Raw genomic sequence first — 14498 nt, 5'->3', positions numbered from 1 at the left:
TGGGAGCTGTGGAAAATGCAGTTTCCCCGGTCCCCAATGCACTGCCATGACCATATAAGGGAAACTGGGACTCAGCTTATAGAATTAAAGAGTTGGAAGAGACCTCATGGGCCATCCAGTCCAACCCCCTGCCAAGAAGCAGGAATATTGCATTCAAAGCACCCCCGACAGATAGCTTGAAACAGATTAGTTCTATAATTCCAAGGCTCCTCCTAGAATCATAGACCACATGGGCCATCTAGTCCACCCCCTGCCCTGCAGGAAAAGCACAATCAAAGCACACTAATATTGAGGAACTATTCACTTCGTTTTATGCTGCATATTTCAATATGCTTTTTTCCAGGATCCAGATGTTTCTGTTGTCACCAAGGAGACAGATTTCTGCATATATATCCAAGGATCTAACAGAGCTAACATCAGCGATAATGGTATTAGAAAAATGTGGATGATGTGACTTTGTCTGCAAAAGATCCTGGGGATCGTGCAATAAACTGTCGTTAGGAACCAAATTTTTTTTAAAGGTAAACCTTTCCCTATAGATGTATCCCAGTCAGTTCAGATCACTGACTCCAAGTCGATCCCCTGAACAGTTCTGAAAAACTTCCTTTTCAAAAGGCTTTTTCTTTCACTGTTTTTAAAATGCTGACATCCCTTTCCTCAACTGGCTTTTGGGGGAAGAAACAAAGAGAGTCCTTGGAACACAAAATCCATTCACAAATCAGCTGCTTTGGGTGGAACTGGGGTGCTTTTTGTTTGTCATAAAAGCATATCCTGCTTCACTGCCATAATGTTCACTGTTTGGAAAAGTACATCAGATACAGCTGGATCCAAGCTTCACTTTAGCTGACTGAATGTTAAAGAAGGGAAGGATTGTGCAGAAGCAACTGGAATCTTATTTGTCAGCAGGGCTGTGAATATACTCTGGGTTTTAGTCTGAACTTGAAATTATCCAAGGGACTTGAACCTCATTACTCAAAGCGGGGAGCTTTCAGATGGTTGAACAGCTCTCTGAAGCTCTAGGTGCTCTGACTGCCTATTACAGGGAAAACTAGCTGATCCCTAATCCATCTAAAACACAGACATGTGCTTTTCACTTTAAGAACAGACAAGCATCCCCGAGCTCTGAGGATCACCTAGGAAGCATTGAACTGGAGCATTGCAGTGCACCCAAATACCTGGGAGTCACTCTGGACCGTGCTCTGACCTACAAGAAGCACTGCCTGAACATCAAGCAAAAAGTGGGTGCTAGAAACAATATCATATGAAAGCTGACTGGCACAACCTGGGGATCACAACCAGACACAGTGAAGACATCTACCCTTGTGCTATGCTACTCTGCTACTGAGTATGCATGCCCAGTGTGGGACACATCTCACCATGCTAAAACAGTGGATGTCGCTCTTAAGGAGACATGCCGCATAATCACGGGGTGTCTGCGCCCTACACCACTGGAGAAATTACACTGTTTAGCAGGTATTGCACCACCTGACATCCACCGGGAAGTAGCAGCCAATAGTGAAAGGACCAAGGCAGAGACATCTCCAGCTCATCCCCTGCTTGGATATAAGCCAGCACGTCAATGACTTAAATCAAGAAATAGTTTTCTAAGATCTACAGAGACACTCGCTGGAACACCTCAGCAAGGGAGAGTCCAGAAGTGGCAGGCTCAAACCCAGAACCTCAATCAATGGCTGATACCAAATGAGAGACTCCCCCCTGGGCACACAGAAGACTGGGCAACTTGGAAGGCGCTGAACAGACTGCGCTCTGGCACCACGAGATGCAGAGCCAACCTTAAGAAATGGGGCTACAAAGTGGAATCCATGACATGCGAGTGTGGAGAAGAGGAAACTACAGACTATCTGCTGCAATGCAACCTGAGCCCTGCCACATGCACAATGGAGGACCTCCTTGCGGCAACACCAGAGGCACTCCATGTGGCCAGCTACTGGTCAAAGGACAAGCTTGCAAACTTTGTGTTTTGATTGTTTCTTTGTTTAAAAAAGCAATACAACTGTTTAGTTTGCTCCTGACACAATAAATTAAAAACTCAAATCTCAAATACGGGCCTGAGGCCTCCCTTCATTTCACAGGTTGTATGCTTCTGGTTTTCATTATTCACAAACTTGTGCCACTGCCCTCACCTCCCAAATTTTCATGTGGCAGCTCCGTCCTCAAGAGGTAAGCAGATGTGCCACATGTTTCTGTTTTACCTGGTGCTTCCCTTCCTTTGGCCCTCCCAAACAGATACTCATGGCATGCAAGAAAAGAAGGAGACAGTTCCATGACCCATTTCATTTGCCCCTCAGATATGGTTCCTTTTCCTAAGTCTTTTGAATATCTGCTTCATCTGGGTAAAAGAAGGAGGGCGCCACATGGAATAGGAAGGCAAGGCACACAAAAAGAGGGAGAGGAACCAGATCTGAACAGTTGTAGGCAGGTGCAGGGCTGGGTCTCCTCTTCCTCTTCCTAGTTGCCCCATGTTTCTGTCCTGTCCAATAACTCCCTTCCTTTGTATGGGTGAAGGCAAAGTCATCCCGCAAACCATTGCTGGTTCAGTGGTTGGAGTAGGACTTTGGTGACCAGGGTTCAAATTCCTGTTCATATATGGAAACCTGGTTGATGGTAGACTTGTGTACGGATCCATTTTAAGCCATTTTCCTTTGGCTTTTTCAACTTCTCCAGACAGCCATAACAGCAAGGGCTCAGCTGCCATGTTTTTGCACCCGAAATGGCCCATGTTGTTGCCAGGCATGGCTTGTTCCCTTCTGTTCGGGAGCACACATCGCACACTTCCTTAAACCCATTCCTCAAACCCAGACTCTATTGAAAGGAAGAAAGGAAAGGTTGTGTTTGATCAACAGGGTTAAGGAAGCACCCTTCCTGGGGCTTTTTCCTTTCTTCCTTTCAAGGGAGCCTGGATTTGAGGAACGAGATTAAGGAAGCATCCTTTCTGAACTCTTTTTCTTTCTTTTTTTTTACTTGGGCACCCAATGAATTCGGATACCAAAAACAAATTGCCCTTTAGCCAAATTGCACAAATTTAGTTGATGGTATTGTCTTAGCCACAAAGGAAGATATGGCTTGGCTACATCTACAGTGACCTCTAAAATTGGATGGGCCTCAGATCACCTCTGTGATAACCAAATGATGTTGGCAACAGAGGAAGTGGGGAAGGAAGGGGTGAGAGAAGGGGTGACTCTTCCTCTCCCTCCTTCCTCATCACTCTGTTGACCTGGCCAATGTCATTGCAGGTGAAGAGCAACAGGTAGGACCATGTCATGGCCAGAGATTTCAGTGTCATAGAGGACTACAGGGGACAGTAAAGGTGGTTATCCAGTGGTGCCAAACCAGGTTCTGTGCCACTGGACAGTCAGGAGTTCTTCTGTATCAGCTGTGGGAGTGCCTGTCTGATCCATACTAGGGTCAACTGTATCAGCCCAAGTATACTAGGACAGTGTAAAGCCATTCAATGATAAACCCAATATTAGTAAATCTGCATTTGCAGAACCTATGTAGAGGGGTTGCATCTTTGTCAAATATCTTCATTCTACCAGACATCTTTACTTTCCTTCTCTTTTCCTTTCCCCTTTGGAAGTAGCACCAGCCTCCAAATGTTCAGATTCCTGATTGCAAATTTTGTCCATTTCTCTGTTCACTCTGAAAGACATAAATGAGTTAAATCTACTTTTTTAAAAATAAAAAAATGAGTTAATGGAGAGAATTTTCCCCTCCATCCCTAATGGTGCTGTTCAGCAGAGATGTCTTCTCAATAATTCATCGCCCCTTAGATGAGTTTTGAATAACGAAACAAGTAGAGATGGGTTGGGAGTTACATTTCCATTTGTTTCTGGTGAGAAAATTTACCACAGTTTGGAAGTGTCTTACTACGTGGGATGGAAATGCTTAAAAATTTAAAATGCAGGAGGGGAACCCAAACGAGTCAGATTCATTCCCAGAGCTTTGAGTGCTTAACCCTTCCATGTCCTCCTAATTCTGCTGTCATCTATTTATTTTTCTGTTGTCATGATCTTAAAGGTTTCAGGCAGAGTCTGCTGAATAGTTACAGCTTCTTATGTGGGACTTACACCTTCAGGAATTAAAATGGGATCATTCTGCATATGAAGAGCCAGAGTGGTGTAACGGTTTGAGTTTTGGACTACAGCCCTGGAGATCAGCTGTGGAAACCTGCTGGGTGACCTTGGGCTGAGAGTGTGTGGAATGTATTTCTGGCCTCCAATGAAAAGAGATCCAAAGGGATGAAGGAGATTAAAGTAAAATCAGAAAAGCCAGGGTGATGGAGGTAAGTGGAGGATCATAATGGGTAAAAATGTGAGTCTAGGGCAGTTACTTTGGGATTCATTGGCTTGAATCCCATTAACTTGAACAACTCCAAGGTTTGCCTTTGCCTTCCTCTGAGGTGGAGAAAGTGTAGCTTATGCATAGTTGTCCATTAATTTTCTGTGGCCAAGTTGGGATTTGAACCCTGGTCTCCAGAGCTGTAAACCAGTGCTCAAAACACTTCAATCACAACAACTTAGTTGTGATGATGATGATGATGATGATGATGATGATGACTATGATGATGGAGGAGGAGGAGGAGATGAAGGTGAAGAGGCAGCTTCAAAAAAGTTCTATGGTTAAATTGAGATTTGAACCTTGGTCTCTAGAGTTGTAGACCAGTGCTCAAAGCACTACATCTCTACAAATAGAATAACCTAGCTGTGATGATGATGATGATGATGATGATGATGGAAGAGGAGGAAGAGGAGTAAAAGGTGAAGTAGAGCAGCAGCTTCAAAAAATTTCTGTGGTCAAGTTGGGATTTGGCTGGTCTTCATAGTTTTGGACCAGTGCTCAAAGCACTATATCTCTACAACCACAACAACCTAGTTGTGGTGGTGGTGGTGGTGGTGGTGATGATGATGATGATGATGGAGAAGGAGAAGGAGAAGAAGAAGAAGAGCAGTAGGAGAGGTAGCTTCAAAAAAAATTCGATGATCAAGTTGGGATTTGAACCATGGTCTCCGGAGTTGTAGACCAGTACACAAAGCACTATATCTCTATAACCACAACAGCCTAGTTGTGGTGGTGGTGGTGGTGATGATGATGGTGATGATGATAATAATGGAGAAGGAGAAGAAGAGCAGTAGCAGCAGCTTCTCAGTCAGATTTTGGCAATCAATTTCCCTACCATACTTGTTGACTCACCACTCAACAGCTCGTTCCATACTTGCAATAGTTGAGATTAACCAATGGGATTCAAGCCAATGAATCCCAAAGTAACTGCCCTAGACTCACATTTTTACCCATTATGATCCTCCACTCACCTCCATCACCCTGGCTTTTCTGATTTTACTTTAATCTCCTTCATCTCTTTGGATCTCTATTCATTGGAGGCCAGAAATACATTCCAGGAATTATAAATGCATGCAGTTTAATATTATTATACCTGTCTCTTCTAATGAGAACCTGATGACACCAGCTTATTAAATAGGGCACTGGTCCTACGGATTATCTGACAGACTGCTTCCTCTGTCTGTTGCCAAAGAATGCTGGTGCCTCACCAAACTACAAGTCCCAGCATTCCATCACATTGAACCGTGGCACTTAAAATGATGTCAAGCTACATTAATTCTAGAATGTAGATGCTTTCAGAGCACATGTGGAAAAAAATCCTTGTAGACCAGTAAGAAGGGGTCAAAAATAATACCAACAACAGACTGATGCCCTTAGATAAAACCATGGTGCAACTGCATTTGAAAGACTTCTCATATTTCTGACAGCTGCATATCAACAGGAAGAAAGGAAGGGAGGAGCTGTACAACTGGAAAATACATGTTTATTTAAACATGGGAAATTGATTTGTCATTGGGTTATATCCAAATATAATTTTACTTACACCAAATCCTCTAAAATCAATGGACACTTAAGGTGCATTAGCACTGTAGTTTGACATCACTTTAACTACCATGGCTCAATGCTAAGGAATAATTGGAGTTGTGGTTTTACAAAGTCTTTATCTTTTTCTGCTAAAGTGTGCTGGAGACTATAAATCCCAGGATTCAATAGTATCGACCCAAGCCAGTTAAAGTAGTGTCAAACGGCATTATTTTTACAGTGCCGATACACCCTTAGTCAATATGGAAATTAGTTGCAGTTGACGTAAGATGTATGGTTTCTGCCTATCTTTTCCAACCACTGTTTATTGCTGGTGATCTTATCTCTCCTTTAGGGCTAATCCCCCTTGGTTGAGAACAAAAAGGGAAGAATCCAGAACAAGTACTCAGTGAAGGAGAAATAGCAGAAGCAAAGGGAAACAGAATGGTGTTTACAGAAGTGTAGGAGTGCCATGTTGTGGAAATACCTTTATTAATCCAACTGTCATCACAGGAACATCTGGGGAGAACATGGGAGAGGTCTTCTCATTGACTAAGGAATGTCCCTCATAGGAGACTTGGTTTGGGTCCTTTTCTGGTGCTTTTCTCCAACAGGCAAAGACCTTTCTGCTTTGACTAGATATTTGGTTATTAAATGGCTACTGCAGGAAGAACTCTTAATGAGGATTTGTTTTCTTGTGTGCCTTCAAGATGTCTCTGACCAATGAAAACCCTAAAGTGAACTTAATACAGAATTTGTTGTTCTTGTGTGCCTTCAAGATGTTTCTGACCAATAGAAACCCTAAGGTGAACCTAATACAGGATCTGTTGTTCTTGTGTGCCTTCAAGATGTTTCTGATCAATGGAAACCCTAAGGTGAACCTAATACAGGATCTGTTGTTCTTGTGTGCCTTCAAGATGTTTCTGATCAATGGAAACCCTAAGGTGAACCTAATACAGGATCTGTTGTTCTTGTGTGCCTTCAAGATGTTTCTGATCAATGGAAACCCTAAGGTGAACCTAATACAGGATTTGTTGTTCTTGTGTGCCTTCAAGATGTTTCTGATCAATGGAAACCCTAAGGTGAACCTAATACAGGATTTGTTGTTCTTGTGTGCCTTCAAGATGTTTCTGATCAATGGAAACCCTAAGGTGAACCTAATACAGGGTTCTCTTGGCAAGATTTCTTCTGAAAAAGTTTGCCATCGCCTTTTTCTGAGGCCAAGAAAGTCCTACTTGCCCAAGGTCATCCAGTAATTCAAACCTTGATATCCAGACTCATAGTCCCACATTCAAACCATTATGCCATGCGGTTCTCCTTAGTGGTGGTGCTATACTTTTATCTTCACCGTTGTTGTTGGGTGCTAACCCTCAGGCAAAACTATCAGGGGTTTTCTTGGCAAGATATCTTCAGAGGAGGATTGTCATTGAAATTGAGAGTCTGATTTGCCCCAAGTCATCCAGTAAGTTTCCATGGCCAACTGGGCAGATTTGAACCACAGTCTCCAGAATCCTACTCCATATCCAAACCATTATATCACATTACCTTTGTTTAACATATTTTAAAAATGATTTTAATTAGAATTTTAAGATTATTTAATTAATGTCTTTTTCCTTTGTATTAAGAATTTTTTTTCGTAATTTTTGAGACCCTGTTTAGTTAGGATCCTTGAGTGTTGGACTAGGAGTCCTTTGGGGACTAGGATTCAGATGCTGGCTCAGCCATGGAAGCCTACTGGGTGACCTTGGGCAAGACCCATTCTTTCAGCCTCAAATGATGGCAACCCCTCTCCAAACTACATAAAGTGGGTTTCAAGTCCCAGTCATTATTGGATGTTACTGGGTCACTCTACACCAGGCATGGGAAAACTTGGGCCCTCTAAGTATTTTGGACTTTGACTCCCACAATTCATAACATCCTACTGGCTGTTAGGAAATGTGGGAGTTGAAATTGAAAACATCTGGAGGGCCCAAATTTGCCCATGCCTGCTCTATGCTGTCTTCGTTGATCTCACAAGCACACAAGTTATGAATTCAGCAGGTATGATTAGTGATGGTCAGAATCTCCCCAAACTGCTGACTGGTGAGGGGCACCAGTGGTAGTATGAGGACAAAAGCAAAGGGATGTGCTGGACAGTCTGGACACATGTCTCAAAATATTATCCAGACATGCCTCCACAACCCTTCTTAGAAGTTTTAGCAGCAGTTATCCGAAGCAGGACCTCATCACGTGTTGCAACAATCAGAAGCAAGATCTCAACACAAGTTGAGAAGCAGAAGCAGGACCCCACTATTAGAAGTTGGTGATCTTTGCAACCTGACCAGATGTTAGATGGACCTCCTTCATTCCAGCATTGACTTTTCAGGTGGGCTGAAAAAGCTAAATACATAGTTTTACAGCAGTGGTTCTCAACCTATGGGTCCCCAGGTGTTTTGGCCTACAACCCCCAGAAATCCCAGCAAGTTTACTAGCAGAGGATTTGTGGGAGTTGAAGGCCAAAACATCTGGGGACCCTCAGGTTGAGAACCACTGTTTTACAGTAAGACTACCTCATCTTGCTAAATACATTTAAGGATCTCTAGCTGTAATCGGTGATTGCAATGCTGAATGCCAGCCAATGTTATATATCACAACCAGCCATCTTTGATTGGTTTGTTTGAACTTATGGGGAGGTCAGGAATGTAAGAACAAGCTAGATGTTAAAATCTTAGAGATGAGTCCTACAACACACACAGAATATAGGTTAAAAGGCTTTTGATGAACACACAAAGCAATCTACTCTCACTCCATAATTAATGTCCCCCTGCATATAATGGAGAGATTGTCCTTAGGAAATTGAAATGAAATGAGCTCACTCAATTCTGGAAGGCTATGCACATAAGAGGATTTAGCGGGCTTTAATTATGTATATCAGAGTCTTTGGGCAAGTGATGGGTAAGCGGGGAGGTTAAGTGCACCCTAGAAATATTATTCCAAGAAGGGCTACCTCTTAAATTAAATGTTGGCATGTATAATATGTGAAAAAAGCTGGATTAAGGCACAGTGTCTTTGCACCTTGATCGCACCATATTTCAGATATATTATCAAACTTTAAAAGAGACTCAAAGAATCAACAACTGAATGATAAGTGAGCACATATGTAAATCAAATTGATCCAATGAGTCTTTTCTAGTTCGGAGAAATAGTGGAATTTGGGCCCTATTCACTGTCTGTACACACATGCTTCCTATCTCTTTGCTCCCCAGTTCTTGATGCTTTACAATACTTGAAGGCATGTTTAAAATATAGGTCGCTAACACTATTAACATATCTCTCCCTTGTCAAACAAGTAAATTTTCCACTCACTGAAAATTCAAACAGGAATTTATTTATTTACAGTATTTATATGCCGCTTTTCTCACCCCTGTGGGGACTCAAAGCAGTTTACACATAGATAATGGCAAAAATTCAGTGCCTTACAACTACAATAATAAAACCACACTTTAAACATAAATCATATTAAAAACAGTACATCACCAAATATCAAAATAGTTATTAAAACTATAAAACAATCTCATCAGATTACAAAATATTTTCTAGGCCTGCCTAATCAATTTTTAACTATGCATTTTTGCTACAGATGCATCCTTTTGCCTCACTTTCCTGTATAAAAACTATTTTTTCTTTGTTACATTATGAGTCTTGTCTTAATTACAAGATAAATTGCCAGAATGAGTTCTCTCTCTCTCTCTCTCTCTCTCTCTCTCTCACACACACACACACACACATCAGCATATTAAACTGAAACTAAACAAAATAGAAAACCAGTCACAATGAATTAAAACAAGGATATAGGACTCTAGTTCTGCAGATCAGATTTGGTTACATTTTTTCCCCACAATGTTCCAAGATATTTGCCTGCACAAAGGATGCTACTTGCTTAGAGGAAATGCCATAGATCTTTCCAAGGTCCTCTACCTTCTCAAATGATCCATAGATTTCTCTCCAGCTTATAATGAGCTGAGCTTTCTTTTTGCCGATGTACTGTAGGCTCATGAGATCCTTTTCAGAGCCTTTGTTCAGAAGGTCCAAGATGTTGTTGTTTTTTTGCCATGTGCCAGAAGGTCAGGGCATACCTTCATCTCCCACTCAAGGGGAGCCTCATTTTCAGAGTCAAAACCCAAAGCCTTCCTCTTTCGATTGTTCTTCTTCTGCGTTATGAGGGTAAGGCTTTCCTCTTCTTCTGCCTCCACCTTTTGAGTTTTCTCAGTTGCCTCCACTTTCTGGAGAGGCAACACAGTTGACTGTTTCCTGGGCCTGGCAGGCAATGGGGGAGCAAGAGCTTTTTTCTGCTGGGCCATGGCTTGCAGCTCCTGATGTCTGGCTTGCAGAATCTTCAGCTCACGCATAGTCTCATCCAATTGTTTCAAAAGAGTAATGTGCTCCTTGCACAGTGTGTTGATGAGAGGCGCCCCACGGCTTCCAGCTCCAGGGCTCTTTTTTTCCCAAGGCCTCTATTCGTAGCAGCCGTTCAACCAGATGGCTCCAGGTCCTTTAGAGGAAGTCATGATATAGATCAGAAATAGGCACAGTGAAGTTGATGGGGAGCATGTGCCCACCCAAGCTGTTTTCAAAGCTCCTTCAAACACATCCTTATAACAATGTTGGGTCATGGGGACAATTTTCTACCTCCTTTGTGTAAAACCCAGAACCATCTGAGAATCCATCTGTACCCTGTACTTTCCTGGGGTCATGTAGTGGTTGGTGGAGATTGAGGACAATTGGCAAGTATGTAGCTAGACTCCCAATTGTGACATCAGCTTCCAGGATCTCAGAAGGTCTCACAGGTGGTCCCAGATAATCCTTATTTATTTATTTATTTATTTATTTAAGTATCTGAAGGGTGTCATGGAGAAGATTTAACCAGCTTGTTTTATGCTGCTTCGTAGACTTAGGAAAAGAGATTCCAACAAAAGAGTAGGAAGAACTTTTTTATTATTATTATTGTAAGTGCCATTCAATAGATAGGTGGTGGACTCCTTCTCCGAAGGACTTTAAGCAGAGATTGGATGGGCATCCTTCAGGGATGCTCTATTTGTACCTAAAGATACCAAATCCCATCTAATCTTGGAAGCAAAGCAAGGCCAACTCTGGTTAGTACTTGGATGGATGACCACCATCAAATACCATGTGCTGTAGGATATATTTCAGAGGAAGAAATCAACAAAACCAATTGTGTTGCCATCTGCTGTTTAATGAATTGCCATATGGATGTAGCATCCTAGGTGGAGGTGCCACTATAGTGGTTAGAGGGTATACAATGGTGGGGGTCCACTCTTTCCTTCTAAAACAGCCTTGTGCTTTAACAAGCAAACCTACACTAAACAAAACTTGCAGGTTCCTTTCATAATTGAGACTTGTGAAAATGTATAGACTTGAGTCCTGTTGTTAATCCCAACTACAGTAGACCTAAGGAACTGATGGGATTTACTTATATGTTAGTTCACAATTCAATAATTGATTCAATGAGTGTGTTCTACTTGGAACTAACCACTGAATCCTAGAATCCCAGGGCTGGAAGAGAGCCTCAGGGCTATCCAGTCCAAAACCATTCTGCCATGCAAGAATACAAAATCCAAGCTCTCCTGACAGATGAGCCAACAATGTGATGTGGCGGCAAAAAAAGCCAATGGGATTTTGGCCTGCATCAATAGGAGCATAGTGTCTAGATCTAAGGAAGTAATGCTCCCCATGCTCTATTCTGCTTTGGTTAGACCACATCTGGAATATTGTGTCCAATTCTGGGCACCACAATTCAAGAGAGATATTGACAAGCTGGAATGTGTCCAGAGGAGGGCGACTAAAATGATCAAGGGTCTGGAGAACAAGCCCTATGAGGAGCGGCTTAGGGAACTGGGCATGTTTAGCCTGAAGAAGAGAAGGCTGAGAGGGGATATGATAGCCATGTATAAATATGTGAGAGGAAGCCACAGGGAGGAGGGAGCAAGCTTGTTTTCTGCTTCCTTGGAGACTAGGACGCGGAGACTTGGAGACTAGGACGCGGAGCAATGGCTTCAAACTACAAGAAAGGAGATTCCATCTGAACATTAGGAAGAACTTCCTGACTGTGAGAGCCGTTCAGCAGTGGAACTCTCTGCCCCGGAGTGTGGTGGAGGCTCCTTCTTTGGAAGCTTTTAAGTAGAGGCTGGATGGCCATTTGTCAGGGGTGATTTGAATGTAATATTCCTGCTTCTTGGCAGGGGGTTGGACTGGATGGCCCATGAGGTCTCTTCCAACTCTTTGATTCTATGATTCTATGATTCTATGCCATCCAGCCTCTGTTGACAAACCTCTAGAGAAGAAGAACCCACCACACTATCAGGCGGTCTATACCAGCCAATAGAATTCAGGTCAGGATTTCGACTTTCCTGGAATCTTCTAATCTCAGATTTATCAAAATATGATGTTTGGAGTTTAACTTGGGAAATTAACCAAAAAGCCATGTGGATGACATTAGACTTCAGTTGCTTACTGGTAACACTATATTATGTGGGTGGATAGTGTCATTCCACAGTTTAGTGGCTAGGTAACAACAGATTTAGTAACTTCTGGGTGCGGTCAGGCATTTCCTATTGCTTTTCTGTTCTTGCATAACCATGACAGTAAAATGGTTGTCCGGTTTCTCATCCAATATATCAAACTTTCCATGAGCATGCCGAAAACTGCAAATTAGCTCATTTCCAATGATGTACAGATTCATTAATTTTATCCCATTGTTCTACAAGTTTGACGCATACATCTCACATTTGTGCAAGGTTGTATTGCTGTTAGAGATATAGTAACTTCACACGGAGTCCAAAATGACATGTTGGCAAATGACCAGTTCATCTTCGATTCTGTTGCATTCGTTTTAGGGTTCACAAATTGTCCTAAGTCAATGTCTTTGCCAATGAATGATATGCCTTTAATTCAGCAACTCTCCTCTTTCAGCCTTTTCTTTGGACAGGAAAACCGATCCTGCGAGACACTCATAGGGGACATCTGCCTCCTGTTAGATTGTTGAATGAAGTGTTGACAGAAGTGCTAATATTTTGTTGAAACGAAATTAAGTCCTCAAAGAAAGGACTCCGTGAGACTCGAACTGTCCTGTTTGCCTCTCTTGCGCTTTAGGAAGGAAAACAAATCTTCATCAAAAGAGTGGAAGTTTGGAGAAGGCCCAGAGGAAATGTCATGTGTGTACTTTGGGTTCTGTTCAATGGGCAAGGTTCTGTTAAGCGATCAGACGGAATGGAGTGGCGTTCGGGGAGAAATCTGTCAAGACAGATAATCCTGCCCTGAACTGATTTGAAAAATGAGCTTTCCGTTGCACTTTGCGAAATCAGAATGGTAAATAAGACTTGGCAAACTACATGAGAAGAGGTAACCAGAACTTTCCAGAACTCTGAACATAACTCATAAGAGGAATCCTGATTTGCTATTGTTATTGTCTGCCTTCAAGTTGATTCCAATGTATGATAACAAGAAGGTGAACCTATCATGGGGTTTTCTGAGACTTGTCCAGTCACTCAGTGGATTTACATGGCCCAACAGGGATTTGAACCTGGCCATCAGAGTCATAGTCCAACACTAAACCACTATATACCACACTGGATCTCTTTCCCAAGCCATGAACATACCACATCAGCGGAATCCAAATGGACCAGGCTTGCTAAAACAACTGGGCAATTTATGCTGAAGAGTACGTATATAAACCAGAGCTACTTGTCATCCATTTGCTGCCTTATCTTATTTAGTGGCACACATGGAAGTTCTGCTCTCAGCCATAATAGCAAGGATGGTGTTATGTTGCAGAGCTTTTAGAAAGCTGGTGGACAATGAAGAGATTACTGTGTCATGGGCAAAAGCAAAGCAGGCCCCAAAAAGGTGAGTTAATTAGAGTGACATATTGCATAGGTGTTTACATCAGTGGTTCCCAACCTATTTTGACCAGGGACCACTTTGACCACTTCGCCAGGGACCATTTTGACCAGGGATCATTTGATCAGGGACCATTGACCAGGGACCACTCTAACCAGGGGCCACTGTGACCAGAAACCACCTGATCAGGGACCATTTGACTACGGACCACTTGACCAGGGATAACTTTGACTAGGGACCACTTGACCAGGGACCATTTGACTACGGACCACTTGACCAGGGATAACTTTGACCAGGGACCACTTGACCAGGGACCACTTTGACCAGGGCCACTTGACCAGGGACCACTTTGACCAGGGACCACTTGACCAGGGACCACTTTGACCAGGGCCACTTAACCAGGGACCACCTTGACCAGAGACCACTTGACCAGGGACCATTTTGACCAGAGATCACTTTCACCAGGGACCACTTAACCAAGACTTGACCAGGGACCACTTTGACCAGGGACCACCCTCCACCATTAGTACCAAAAGTGTTATGAAACAGTTTTTGGTCAACTTCGGTTTCGTTATTTGGGGTGCTCAATTCAGAAAATTGCAATGGATAGACCACATCAGCTCTAGTTTCTGATACAGAACATATGCCATCCAGTAGTCACCATCTGCATGCCCTCAGAAAACCATATTTAGTAATTTAGAGCTGATTTTTTTATATACCAG

The sequence above is a fragment of the Anolis sagrei genome, chromosome 6, assembly GCF_037176765.1.
Source record: "Anolis sagrei isolate rAnoSag1 chromosome 6, rAnoSag1.mat, whole genome shotgun sequence".
NCBI lineage: Eukaryota > Metazoa > Chordata > Lepidosauria > Squamata > Dactyloidae > Anolis > Anolis sagrei.
Note: the sequence above shows the minus strand (reverse complement) of the source record.